The sequence below is a fragment of the Ictidomys tridecemlineatus genome, chromosome 10 (assembly GCF_052094955.1).
Source record: "Ictidomys tridecemlineatus isolate mIctTri1 chromosome 10, mIctTri1.hap1, whole genome shotgun sequence".
Lineage (NCBI taxonomy): Eukaryota > Metazoa > Chordata > Mammalia > Rodentia > Sciuridae > Ictidomys > Ictidomys tridecemlineatus.
The window spans coordinates 343,220-354,830 of record NC_135486.1 but is presented as its reverse complement, the minus strand read 5'-3'; the positions used below and the strand labels follow the sequence as shown (position 1 = coordinate 354,830).

At 56.7% G+C, this 11,611-nt stretch overlaps 1 long non-coding RNA gene across 1 annotated transcript; it reads left to right on the top strand.

The window, feature by feature from the left end:
• The first annotated feature begins 323 nt into the window (after nucleotides 1-323).
• Nucleotides 324-8,307, top strand: LOC144367081 (uncharacterized). The gene is made up of 2 exons (XR_013426291.1): nucleotides 324-609; nucleotides 5,214-8,307. It is a non-coding gene; the product is annotated as an uncharacterized LOC144367081 (long non-coding RNA).
• Nucleotides 8,308-11,611: the final 3,304 nt, after the last annotated feature.

Below are 11,611 nucleotides of genomic sequence, written 5' to 3'. Positions count from 1 at the left end.
CTGCCAGCCACTGAGATGCCCCCAGAGGACAAAAGAGCACTTCTCACCACGCCCCTCGCTCCTCTGAACGAGGCCCATTGTCAGTGACTTTGAAAAGCACGTCCTCCAGTAGAGAACAAGATTCAAAAGAAGGCTGGAAGCACTCAGGACACTGAGGAATCGTTTCCTCTCTCCTATCTCCAAATAAAAAACAGCCTTATGATGCATGAGATTGAAATGTTTAAATATTGAACCAGTGCCAAAAAAATGATCTGTAAGCCTCAATAAATTTCATGAAACTTAGAAACGATATCATTATCCCGTCTGACTGTGTCTTTCAGGACTTGATGCTGGCAGCCTGCAGCAGGCCGAGGGAGAGTGAGCATGCAGCAGGCCGGACTCGCGGCTGCCAGCTGCAGCATACACTTGGCCTCTTCCGTGGAGCAGTGGCGTCTTCCTGGAGTATCGGATGCTGACAGTGAAGCATGCAGCTTCTTCCCAGAAAGGAGGAGGAGGGCGGCACGTGGTCAGGAAGGGCTGCGGAGGGGCAGCAGCTCTCTGAGAAGGACATCAGCCAGGCCTCTCTTCTCCACCCTCGCCTGCGGCCAGCACTTCGCCAAAAGCCAGAAGGTGGGAGCGGAGGCCCTGTGTGCTGTGGGGTCCCTGTCCTTCCATTTCCCTCTCTTTCGAGAATGCTGCGCACAGCTTCTCTTCTCAGACCAGCGGGGTTGGAGGGGGGAAGAGGCTGCCACGGAGGGAGGAAGCAAGCTTGCCCAGCTCGAGCTCAGCACCACAGGGCGGGTGCCGGAGTCCAGGAGGATTCCTGTGGGAGGCTGCCATGAGACCTGAGCCACTCCTCACCTCCCAGTAAGCATCTCGGGGAGCAGGGGAGCGAGCCAGGGCCGGCAAGGCGTGCCCAGGGCCTCTCTGAACAGTTCACTAGCAAGTCCTGCTGATGCCAGCTGCCGTGTCACTGTGTGACCTCCACAGGTCCTTCTGCAGACACCTCCCTAACCTGCCAGGTCTCCCTGGAGCTACCCTCAGGGAGTCCTGCCAGGAGAGGCCCGTGCTGCGGCCTTCCTGGGCGCAGGGCCCTGCACACTCGCCGTCCTCCGTCTGCGGCTTCTTCCCCAGGTCTTGTCACACAGTGCAGGAGCCACCTGGGAGCCACCGGGACTCTCCCCAGTGCTGAGGCCCTCTGGCAGAGGCTGGGCGGGCTGTTGGCTGGGTTCCTGTCCTTCTCCAGCCGTCCACAGGGGCCTGTCCTGGGGCTGGCACTGAGCCAGCACAGGCACACAGCGGAGGCTGAGCGGACACTGCCACGCTCCCCTCCCCTCCCAGACCTGGGGACACTCACCGCCCTGGCCCTGTCACCTGCAGGACTTAGGAGTCCATTTTGAATTTCCCTAGCTGATCTGCCTCCGGCGACCTCAGGGCCTCCTGGAGGCAGCCCAGGGCCCAGGTGAGAAGGAGGGTGAGGGGCTCCCAGGCCCCCGTCTAGGCCGAGGACCCTGGTGCTGCTGGCCCAGTCCCGGGCAGAGACTGAGCCACTGGGACAACAAAACCCAACACAGAGGGCCAGCCGCTTCCTCCCGAGCGAAGCCCAGGCCCTGCTCCCCACAGGAAATTGCTCTTCTGATACTTTGAAGCCCTTTATGTGTAACATGTGTGGCCAAAGAGTGAGCCCGCGACCCCATCTTGAAGTGATTGTGGTTAATAAATTACCCTGGCCGCAGTGCCAGCCTCCCTCCCGGGGAAGCACGTGGTTTATGTTTTTAGGAGTCAGTGGCTCAGCCTCCGGAATCCAGGGTCTGTAGACCGTGTGGGCAGGGGAGTGGGGAGGGGAAGCCAAGCCCTGGTGGCCCTGGTGGCCCTGGAGCTCCTGCCCTGCCGCAAACCCTCCAGGCCCTCCCTCCTGCTGGGGCCCTGCCAGCAAAGCCCAGCACAGCCCAGCACAGCCGGGGCACAGGGACCCCGCACACGCCGCCCAGATGCCTGTGGAGGGCGTGGGAGAGGTTAGCCTCTCTTTTGCTCTTAAAACCAGCGCATTCTTTCAGAAATACCAGCTACTTCTGTGGAAATAGGAGAATCTACCCCTTGGAGCCTTAAAGTCCTCCTGGCCCGCGGCGGGGAAGGAGGTGCTCTTGAGGGGGCTTTGCCCAACTGGCTACGCCCACAAGGCTCAGCTTTCCCAGTGAACAGCACCGGGCTCACCGGTCACCCTGTCCATCCAGGCTGTCACTGTCCTCACGGCCAGGAGGCTGACGGCTCTTCCCCTAGTTCACAGTCATCCCTCCACGGTGTCCCGGGGGGTCCTAGGTGGATGGAGGCTGCGGAGGCGGAGTGCCCTCACCAGGGCAGGCTGGGCAGGCTGGGTGCAGAGCACTCTGGCGAGCCAGCAGCACACAGGCCTGTGGGGTTCCAGGAAGAACCAAGGAGGTACCTGTGAGGAGGGACACAGCTGCTGGGCCTGTGTCCACCAGCTGTGAGCCTGAGGGCACCGAGCCCTGGACAGAATCCTGGACAGATGCTGCTGCTTAAGCCTTCGCTGCTGGTCCTTCCCACTGCCACCCCAGGAAAGGAGGACACAGTGATGTGTGGAGGTTCTGTCCAGGGCAGGCCTCTGGGAGGGGATGCAGAGCGGGCAGGGTGTGGCAAAGGTACTGGCTCAGTCCTGAATCGCGCACCCTCCCAGGCCTGCTCACTGCACCCCCTGGCTCTGGCCTGTCACTCTGTGCCACAGCCAGGTTGACTTCTTCCAGACCCTTAAGCAATTTTTGCAAACACCTTTTCCCATAAACTCGCTGATTTTCCCAGAGTCAGTGATGCCTCCAAAGCATCAGTACTGCTGCCAGAGCCAGAGGCCACCCAGTGAGCCCCCCTCACCCGGCTGCCCTGGGCACCGGGAGTCCCTGTGGGCCCCCATCCTGACCCTAGGCCCTCCAAGAAGCACTCGGGGGTGGGGAGGGCTCCAAGTCCCTGTGACTTAGGCTGCAGACCCAGGCCTCGGGGGATCTCAGCCGACAGCACTGCACTCTCGTCACGGCTTCTGGATAGGAAAACCCACCTGCAAGACACAGAGACTCCAGAGAGCAGCTGACGAGGGCCTCCCTCTGGGTCCAGGCGTCGAGTTTCCACGTCTGTGGTGTGGACACGGCAGCTGCTCTCGCAGGCATCCTGAGAACTGAGAGGCCTGGGTCAGCTCTGACCTGGTTAAGAGGATCCAGAGACGTGCGCTTCGTAAAGGGCAGGCAGGAGGTGGGCGTTCCGGGAGCTGGTACAGGACCACGCCTCGGGGAGAGATCTGGGTGAGGTGGATGGCCACTGAGAAGGCCGCAGGCCCGTCCGGAGAGCAGCCCTTCTCCAGCTGTGCCGCGGTGAGTGTTGAGCAGGGCCGCCGAGGCCTGCGCAGACCCAGGAGCCTATGCCATGGCAGCCGTGTGGCCAGGGCCTGGACACTGCCAGAACTGATGGGGAGGGACAGTGGACACATGGTGCACAGACCACCTCCACCTGTGACTAGAATCCAGAGGCCTCCGAGGAGAACAGGTGCCTGTTGATCTGCCCCCCTCCTGCAGCTGCCCCCGCAGTCCTGTCTGCTCCCTGCCGGGCAGAGGGCGGCACCCATGGTGAGTGAGGGGTGGGATGTCACCTTAGGGCTGCGGAGGTGCTCTGCCTGGCTCACCTCCTCCCTCAGTGCCCCTTGGCACAGCACACCGTCCATCTGCAGCCAAAGGATGCCCAGGGTGGGGGTCCTGCCACACTGGGCCGGTCGGGGTCTGAAGGTGCCCACAGGGCTTCCTGCAGGGTACAAGCACAGCTAGGTGTGCAGTAGAACCAAACGCTGGACGGATTCTGTCACCACTGGGTCTGCTGACCCTCCCAGAGGGAAAGCAAAGCCACCCTCAGCGTCCCTGAAGAGAACCCCTCCAGTCCCCGATCAAGCTGTGCAGGGACACTCAGTGCCTTCAGGGCCTGCAGTAGCCAGGGGTGATCTGGGAGTGACCGCTGACCTGGGCTCCAGGCGCAGCTGCGGCCACAGGTGGATTCTCTGCCCTGCAGGGGCACCTCTGAGGGACGCTTCCTTCCCCACCGGGCCCCGCTCTGGCTGTGAGTCCTCACGCCTGCTCGTCTGCCTGCTGCAGGTGGACATGAGGAGGTGCAGGACAACCCAGCCGCTCTGCGCACTGCTGTGGCAGCTGCCCTAGTTGGCACCCCCAAAGCCACTGTCCCTTCCCACTTTGGAAAACAGAGGAGGTGCTGAGAGCAAAGATTCACAGCCGAGCAGAGGTGCAGGGCTCAGCCTGACGGCACAGCGGCAGCGCCAGTCCGTCCACTCCCCTCAGGCACAGAGACCCCTAGACACGCAACATGGGCCTCTGCCCTCCCCCGGCATTGCCTGACTGGGGGGAACACGTCTACTCGTCGACTCCTCTCAGGGACAGAGACCCCTGGACGCACACCACCGGGCTCCCCCCTCCCCCGGAATCGCCTGGCTGAGGGGACACGGGTCTGGAGCGGTCCGCCGTGCCCCCCACATGGATCTGCAGCCCATTTTCACATGGAGAGGCAGGGCAAGACCTGCCTGCGATTCTCTCCCCTGTGCCTCAAGGGTTTGATTAACAGCAGGCCAAATGCTGTACTTCTGCTGGTCACAGACCTCGTGTGTCACCTAACTAGAGGGCCAAGCTCAACCGGGATCAGCCTTGGCCTCGGGCAGCTGTTAGTGTGGAACACACAGCCCTGGGAAGCCAGCACAGAGCCACGGGCCACCTCTTTGGCTCTGGAAGGCCACCGTGGGTTGTTATCAGATGATTATTTGACTTTCCCTTGCAACATATTGCTATCAGAATAACAAGTAGAGTGCTTCTTTAATTTGCCAATTTATAAATATAATGAATGATTTGAAACAAATGACCAGGGACGGCTCTGATGAGCTTAGCAAGTCCGGCCCAGGAGGCAGGGGGGATGGGCCCCGGAGGCCTCCATGGGAGGAGGCTGTGGGGCAGAGCTGGGGGTCTGTGGGTCATCCATCCTGGACGGGTCCTCTTCCCTACCCCCACGGGAGCTCGACTGTTGCCAAGTTGGAGAGGGACTCAGCCCCCCTTGACTAAAGATGAGGGCCTGATTATTTTTGTTTGGGGAGACAGACAGAACTTTTGGGGTGAGAACTTCCAGAAAGGGTTTTCAAAGAAGGTTCATAACTTTGCTCCTTTTTCTTTCTTTCTTCACAGCTGAAAAATAAAAGTGATGGTTGGGGTCCAACCTGGACCTGCTCCAGCCACCGCCCTGTCCTGACAGGTGCAGACCAACACCCAAGGCCGACGACAGCAGGGTGCCCAGGACAGGAAGAGCGTGGCCCCACTGGCCTGTTAAAAAGCCAACTGGCTGCCACACGAGGAAGACACGGAAGGGGAGGACAGAAGAAAGAGGTCGGCCAGGAGCGTACCGCCCTGCTGGGCGGGAGGGCAGCCTGGAGTTGGGCCGACAGAAACGGTGGGCAGGTTAGAATGTTCTTGAAGGTGGGAGCTGTGGGGCCTGGTGAAGGAGGTGACGTGCCAGGAACGGGAAGAGGCATCAGAGTGGATCTCGGGTTCCTGACCGGCTGGTTACAGCCACACAGGCAGCTGAGACGGGGGAGACGGCGGGGAAAGAAAGGGGAGGCGAGCAGAGGACTGTCGAGGGACTCCACATTTAGAGGTCAAGTGGAAGACAGAGACCCAGCCATGACCACTGGGGACAGCTGTCCGGGAGGCCAGAGGGAGAGGGGCCTGGGCTGCAGCTCCAGAGAGGGCGAGGCAGCGCTCCGCAGAACCCAGTGCAGTTAGGGACTGAGCAAGGGGCCCCCGAAAAAGCACGGTTGAATACGGGAACGTGCTGGCCCTCGTGACCTAGCAAAGCCACCAAGGTGAGACGGGGACCCCACGGAGAGTTTGCCCAACCTTCCTCCTAGGAAACTCGGGGAGGGCGGGAACCCAGGCTCAGGTCAGAGGGAAGTGCCTGCCGGGGCCTGGAGCTGTGGGGTGAGGCCCGACCCAGGCAGGGAAGGGTCCAGGGGGCCTGGGCCACAGAGGTGACTGAGCTTCTTAGAAGGAGAGGGAAGGGCAGGGGAGGGGCGGCTGGGGCTCAGCAGAGGAGGTGAATGTGTGACACCCGGGGAGGGGTGATCCACGTGGCCCGTCCGGCTGAGCTGCCCGGGCTGTGGAAGCCCACCGGCTCCTCCTCTCCAGAGCGGGGACCCGGGCCCTGTCTTCAGGGGTCGTCTGCAGATGGCAATTCTTTGCAAAGCCTTGAGTTTCCCTGGGGGAGCTCTTGGGGTGGCTGGAGTCACCACGGGCTTAGGGGCACAGGCTCACGGCTGGAGCGGAGAGAAACCACTAGGTGTTTTGTTCACGTCGGAACAGAACAAAGCCAGGGCCCTCTGAGAAGACCCCGTAGCACTGGGCCGGAGATTCCTCCCAGAGCTGGAGCGCGCTCCCAGGGAGAGTGTGAGCCAGGGGGAGGCCCTGGGTCCTGGAGGGTCCTTGCCCCTGTCAGGAAGCACCGACTAAGCCCCAGGTCCGGCCCCAGGTCAGGACCCAGGAGGCAAGTCCAAGAGCTGAGCGCAGGCTGCAGAGTGGTTCTGGAGCCGCATCCCTGTCCCCAGAAGAGACGGCAGGAGGGGACGGGAGGCAAGGGGACAGGAGGAAGGTCGGAGCCCTTAGACCCAAGCCCTGCCTGGGAACACGCTCCCCTCGGGGCTGTGAGCGGAGCTGGGTGCCTCGGAGTCAGCAGGACCCAGCACAGATGCCCAACTCTTACCCACCTGCAAGCGCTTTGCCCACACCAAATCCTCTGACGGCCTCAACCCCTGTCCAGCTCGTGACGGAAAACTACTTAGGCCCGTGGAGAACAAAAGAGATAATCAACAGTCTACTTTATGGGAAAAAATGCTCCCAAGTGACTGAGAACACTTTATAAGGATGAAAGGGTTGATTCACCAGAAAGACACAACGATTCTGAATTTGTATGCAGCCAATAATTTACCAAAAATATATCCTAAGTTTGATTATTGACAGTTCAAAGATGAATATAAAATCATCATGATGCAAAATTTCATGTGTTTTTCTCAACTGATAAGACCAGCAGACAAGAGATCCGAAGGGTGCAGGTGGTCTGAACATGGTTAGGAAACTCCAGGTAGCTGACAGGCACAGGACACCGAACAAGTCACTGCAGCACACACCCTTCCCGGGGCACAGGCACACTTATACACCTCAGCGGAGTAAACCGCAAACTCCACGTCGTGGAGATCACGCAGGAGCATGTTTTTCTTGTGATGCCTAAAGCTAGAGACCCATGATGAAAAGATAACTAGGAAGTGCCCATAGTTTAGATCCGATGCAATTCAAAGAAGAAATACCAGTGGAAACCAGAGGCTGTCAAGCTGAATGATAATGAAAACTTGGCATCGAAAGTACAGAGACGCAGCTAGGGCTGTGCTTAGAAGGAGATGTGCAGCCTCAGGTGCTCTTACGACATGACACAGGCTCAAACCAAGGAACTGAGAACATCTCCAAATGTGGACTAAAGACGGTGTTAAGCCAGAAGGACAAAGGCTAAAAGCCAAATCCAACAAATCAGAAAACAAACACGCAACATGGCGTCGGTAAGGTCGAGAGCTGGTCTTGAAAGGCCAATGAAATGGACAACCACCAGTAAGACGGATCAAGGGATGGGCAATTGCCGCAGTGCAGATTAAAATAAGCATCACCAGAGCCGTGACAGACCCAGAGCAGCTCAACTTGCACTTTGAAAATTCAGACAAGATGCACAAACTCCTCACAAACTACATCCTGAAAAGATGATAAAAAGTGGAAAATCTGGACCGTTGTATACAGTGAAGAACATAATTCAAACCCTCCCAGCAAGCAACTGTGCGCCCCAGAGGGCAGACCCTCCCCGGGTGTGCGATTTCATATTCTATTAACCGTCGGAGGATTTTGAAGAGTACCATGAGGTTTTGTTCTGACCGTATGTGGTAGGCAGAATTCCAAGAGGAATCCCAAATTCCCAGCTCCATGATGTACACACGTCTTTTTCCAGATTTTCAACCACGTGTCTCTAAACACTACTTCGATGGGATTTTGAAGATAGAACTAAGAATTTAAATCAACTGACTTTTTCAATTTATGAAAGGTGCCATTGGGATTTTGGTAGGATTGCCCTGAACCTGCAGATCACGTCCACTTTGGGTGGTGTGCAAAGTTCCACAGACTCATTCTCCCAGCCCGTGAACATAGAATACCTGTGCATTTCTTTGTGGAAATAAATCCTGGATGTCCGTCATCCATGTCTGAGTTTTCAGTGTATCCTTCACCTTCTTGGTTCAGTTTATTCCTTGGTGTTGACATGATCCGCCTTTTATAAATGAGGCCATTTTCTTCATGCCTTTTTGAATGGGTGGTTGTTGTGTCTACAAAGGCAACTGATTTTCATGCATTGATTCTGTACCCTGTAGCTTTGCTGAATTTATTACTTCAAAAAAAATTTTGGTAGTGTTTTTAGGGTTTTCTACAGATAAGATGAAGTTTTTGCCAAGAGACTGTTTTACGTCTTCCTTTCTGATTGGGACGACGTATTTCCTCTTCCTACTTCATGGCTCTGTTGAGCACCGCACTGTTCTTGACGTACGGAGCAAGAGGGACGTCCTTGCTTATCCCAGTCTTCAGGAGAGTGTGAGCATGAGGCTGGCCGCAGGCTGGTGGGAGTGGGGTCACATGTTTCCAGGGCTCTATACTGACTGCTGCCTGTTACCAGTGTGTCACCTGCAGCTGGTCACTGTGGCCCTTCTTTGTACTTTGGAGGTGCCAGTTGTGATGCTTCTTTTGAAAGTGGGATGTGGAAGTGTCCACATATTATTGGATTGCTATTTCTGCCTTCATCTCTGATAACATTTGCTTTATATATGCATGTACTCCATTTTGGGTGCGTACATGTTTACAATTATATCCCCTTGATGTGTTGGTACTTTTGTATTATAGAGTGCCTTTCCTCGTGTCCTGAGACAATTGTTACTCGAAGCCCATTTTGTCTGATGTATGTGAGGCCGCTCTGCTTTCTGTTGGCAGCCGTTTAGATGCAACGTCTTTTTCCACCTCTTCACTCTGGTGTGTGTGTATGTCCGTGGAGAGAGGAGGCGGACGGCTTGCCTTGGGTCCACTCATCGGCTCTGTGTCTTTTGGTGGGTGGTTTAATCCACGCATTTCCAGGTGACGACTGATGATAGGGACTTGCTGCCGACTGTGTGGTCCCTCCTTCCTTTCTTCCCCTCCTGCTGTCTTTCTTTGTGATTCATTGATTTTTTAATAATCATAAAAATTTTATGACTTTCTTTTATATATTTTCTACGATTATTTTCCTCGGGGCTACTTTCAGGATTACAAAAAGCATCTTAAAGTTATGAAATCGGTTTTAAGTTAAGCTGCTAATCCGTTAAGTTTGCAAGCAAAAAAATTCTACCTGTTGTTTCTGCCACATTCTGTGTGATTGCTGTCACAACGGACAACTTTTGTACAGTCTGTTCCAGTTCTCAGATTCCGGTACCTGTCGCCATTTGTAAGACTTTGTCCTTCCCACGCTAGATTTGGAAGTGATGGCTGTCGTGGCTGCAGTATTGGAGCGCCCTGATGGGAGGGCCTTCCCACCTGTGAGGGGCAGTACCCCGTGGGCCCTCTGCTGTCAGAGGGCACCCACTTCCGCCCGGAGCCCTGGCGCCCTGTGCCAGCCTTGCAGGGGGCTGGGGCTGGACTCCACGCCTGCTCCTGGAGACGGTCGCCTCCCTTCCTGCCCAGAAGGCACAGGGTCTGGTCGCAGGGGTCTGTCGGTGGTGGTTCGGCTTGGTCCTGAGCACGTTGGGTATATCATCCCCTCCCTGCTGCCTGGCAAGGATCATGCCGAGATTCTGCTCAGAAGAAACTTGTGGTGAGTTGCTTTTTACTGCTTTCAAAGTCCATGACCTTTGGCGTTTGATGGTTCTGTGCCCCTGTGTCGACCTCGGTGAAGACCTCGGTGTTTAGTCTCTGGAACTGGGGGTTATGGGCGGGAGCGGCCAGGGCCCTCCCTGTCATTGTTTCTTTGAAGGCACGGCTCCCCCTTCTCTCTCTTCTCCTTCCGAGACTCCTCTAGCGTCTCAGTGGCTCTGCCCGTCCCACCAGCCATGGCCCTTCCCTCCTTTTTATTCATCTGCTTATTTATTTTGGTTTCTCTGATTGTTTGATCTGAGCTGGTTGAGTCTCTCCTGCTTGAAGAAGGGGGCTCTGTTCCGTTCTGCTCTAGATCCAGAATTTCTGTGTGGTCACTTTCTCCACAGTTTCTGGCTCTTTGCTAAAGCTCTTGCTTTTCCCGTGGGTCATTTTGCTCGTCTCTCCCCCGCCAGGCTCTGTTCCCTGGCAGTTCACTAACGCCCCTGAGGGTCAGTATCTGAATCCCTGTCAGGCTCTGAGATGTGGCCATGTTTCCCAGATGACTCAGGATCCTTATGGCCTTGCATCAATGTCTGCATGACTCTAATTTTAACAGGAAGCAAACACTCCAGGTCTCCAGACCTGCGGTAGGACAAAGAGAAAGATGTGGACTGAGTCAGTATCAAAAAGAAATGAAGTAGACGGTGAGGAAGCTGCCCTGTTCTGCACACGCTGGGCCGACTGGCCCTGCTTCTGAGAGAGACTGTTCTTCCTGAGGTCGCAGGCTCAGCGCCTGGACGTGCTTCACAGTTTCTGAACACTGGAATAACATTTTGTCCTCATTAGAGGAGATGAAAGAGCATGTGCTTCCTCCAACCTGGAATCCCCCTTGTGTGCTGCTGGTGCAGCGTGAGGCTGCGGTTCAAAACCCTGTGAGTCAGGAGCGCAGAGGGAACGCGCTGCACCACGCCGCAGTGTGGCCTCCAGAGCGTCGTTGCCCCGGGAGCTCAGACAGAACCTTCCCTCCTCTGAATCATTGGGTCAGTGTCCACTCGAGTTCGTCAAAGGAGGAAGAGTCACGCACCAGGGGCCCCGGGACCCCGTGACTGCCCTGGCTTCCAAGGGGACGTGGAGCCCTGTGGGTCTCCCCCTGGAGTGCGGGACACAGCGTCGACAGCGGCCGGGGGTGGCCTGTCCCTGTGTTGTGAGAACAACGCCTGCCCCTGCAGGGAGATTGCCTCCTGGTCTCAGAGACACACACTCTGGCCGCCTGAGATGGTTCCCAGCTCTCTCTCCTCGATTCTGTTAAGGCCACTGAGCAGTAGCCTCCGAGGGCACCTGAGGCTGGTCAAAGCTTTGTTTGACCTCCACACCCAGGGCAGCTTACTGTCCTGAGAGTCACGAAGCTGCCACGTCCAGGAGGGTCCCTTCTGTGCCCACCCGTCACCTCGTCTCCATCACCCCACTACGCACAGAACGACCCTCCTCAGCTCTACCCAGATCAAGAGAAAGTGAGGCCATCGGGCAGGACAGCTGTCCTCACCTGCAGGGGTCTGCCTCTGTCCTCTAAGGCGTTGGGAAGGTGTCCCTTCCCTAACACGGTCCTCATATTGACCGCTACCCAAACTAGAGCAGGAAAGCTCGGTGCAAGGACTCACACGGACCAAGACAGAACTGCAACACCCCAG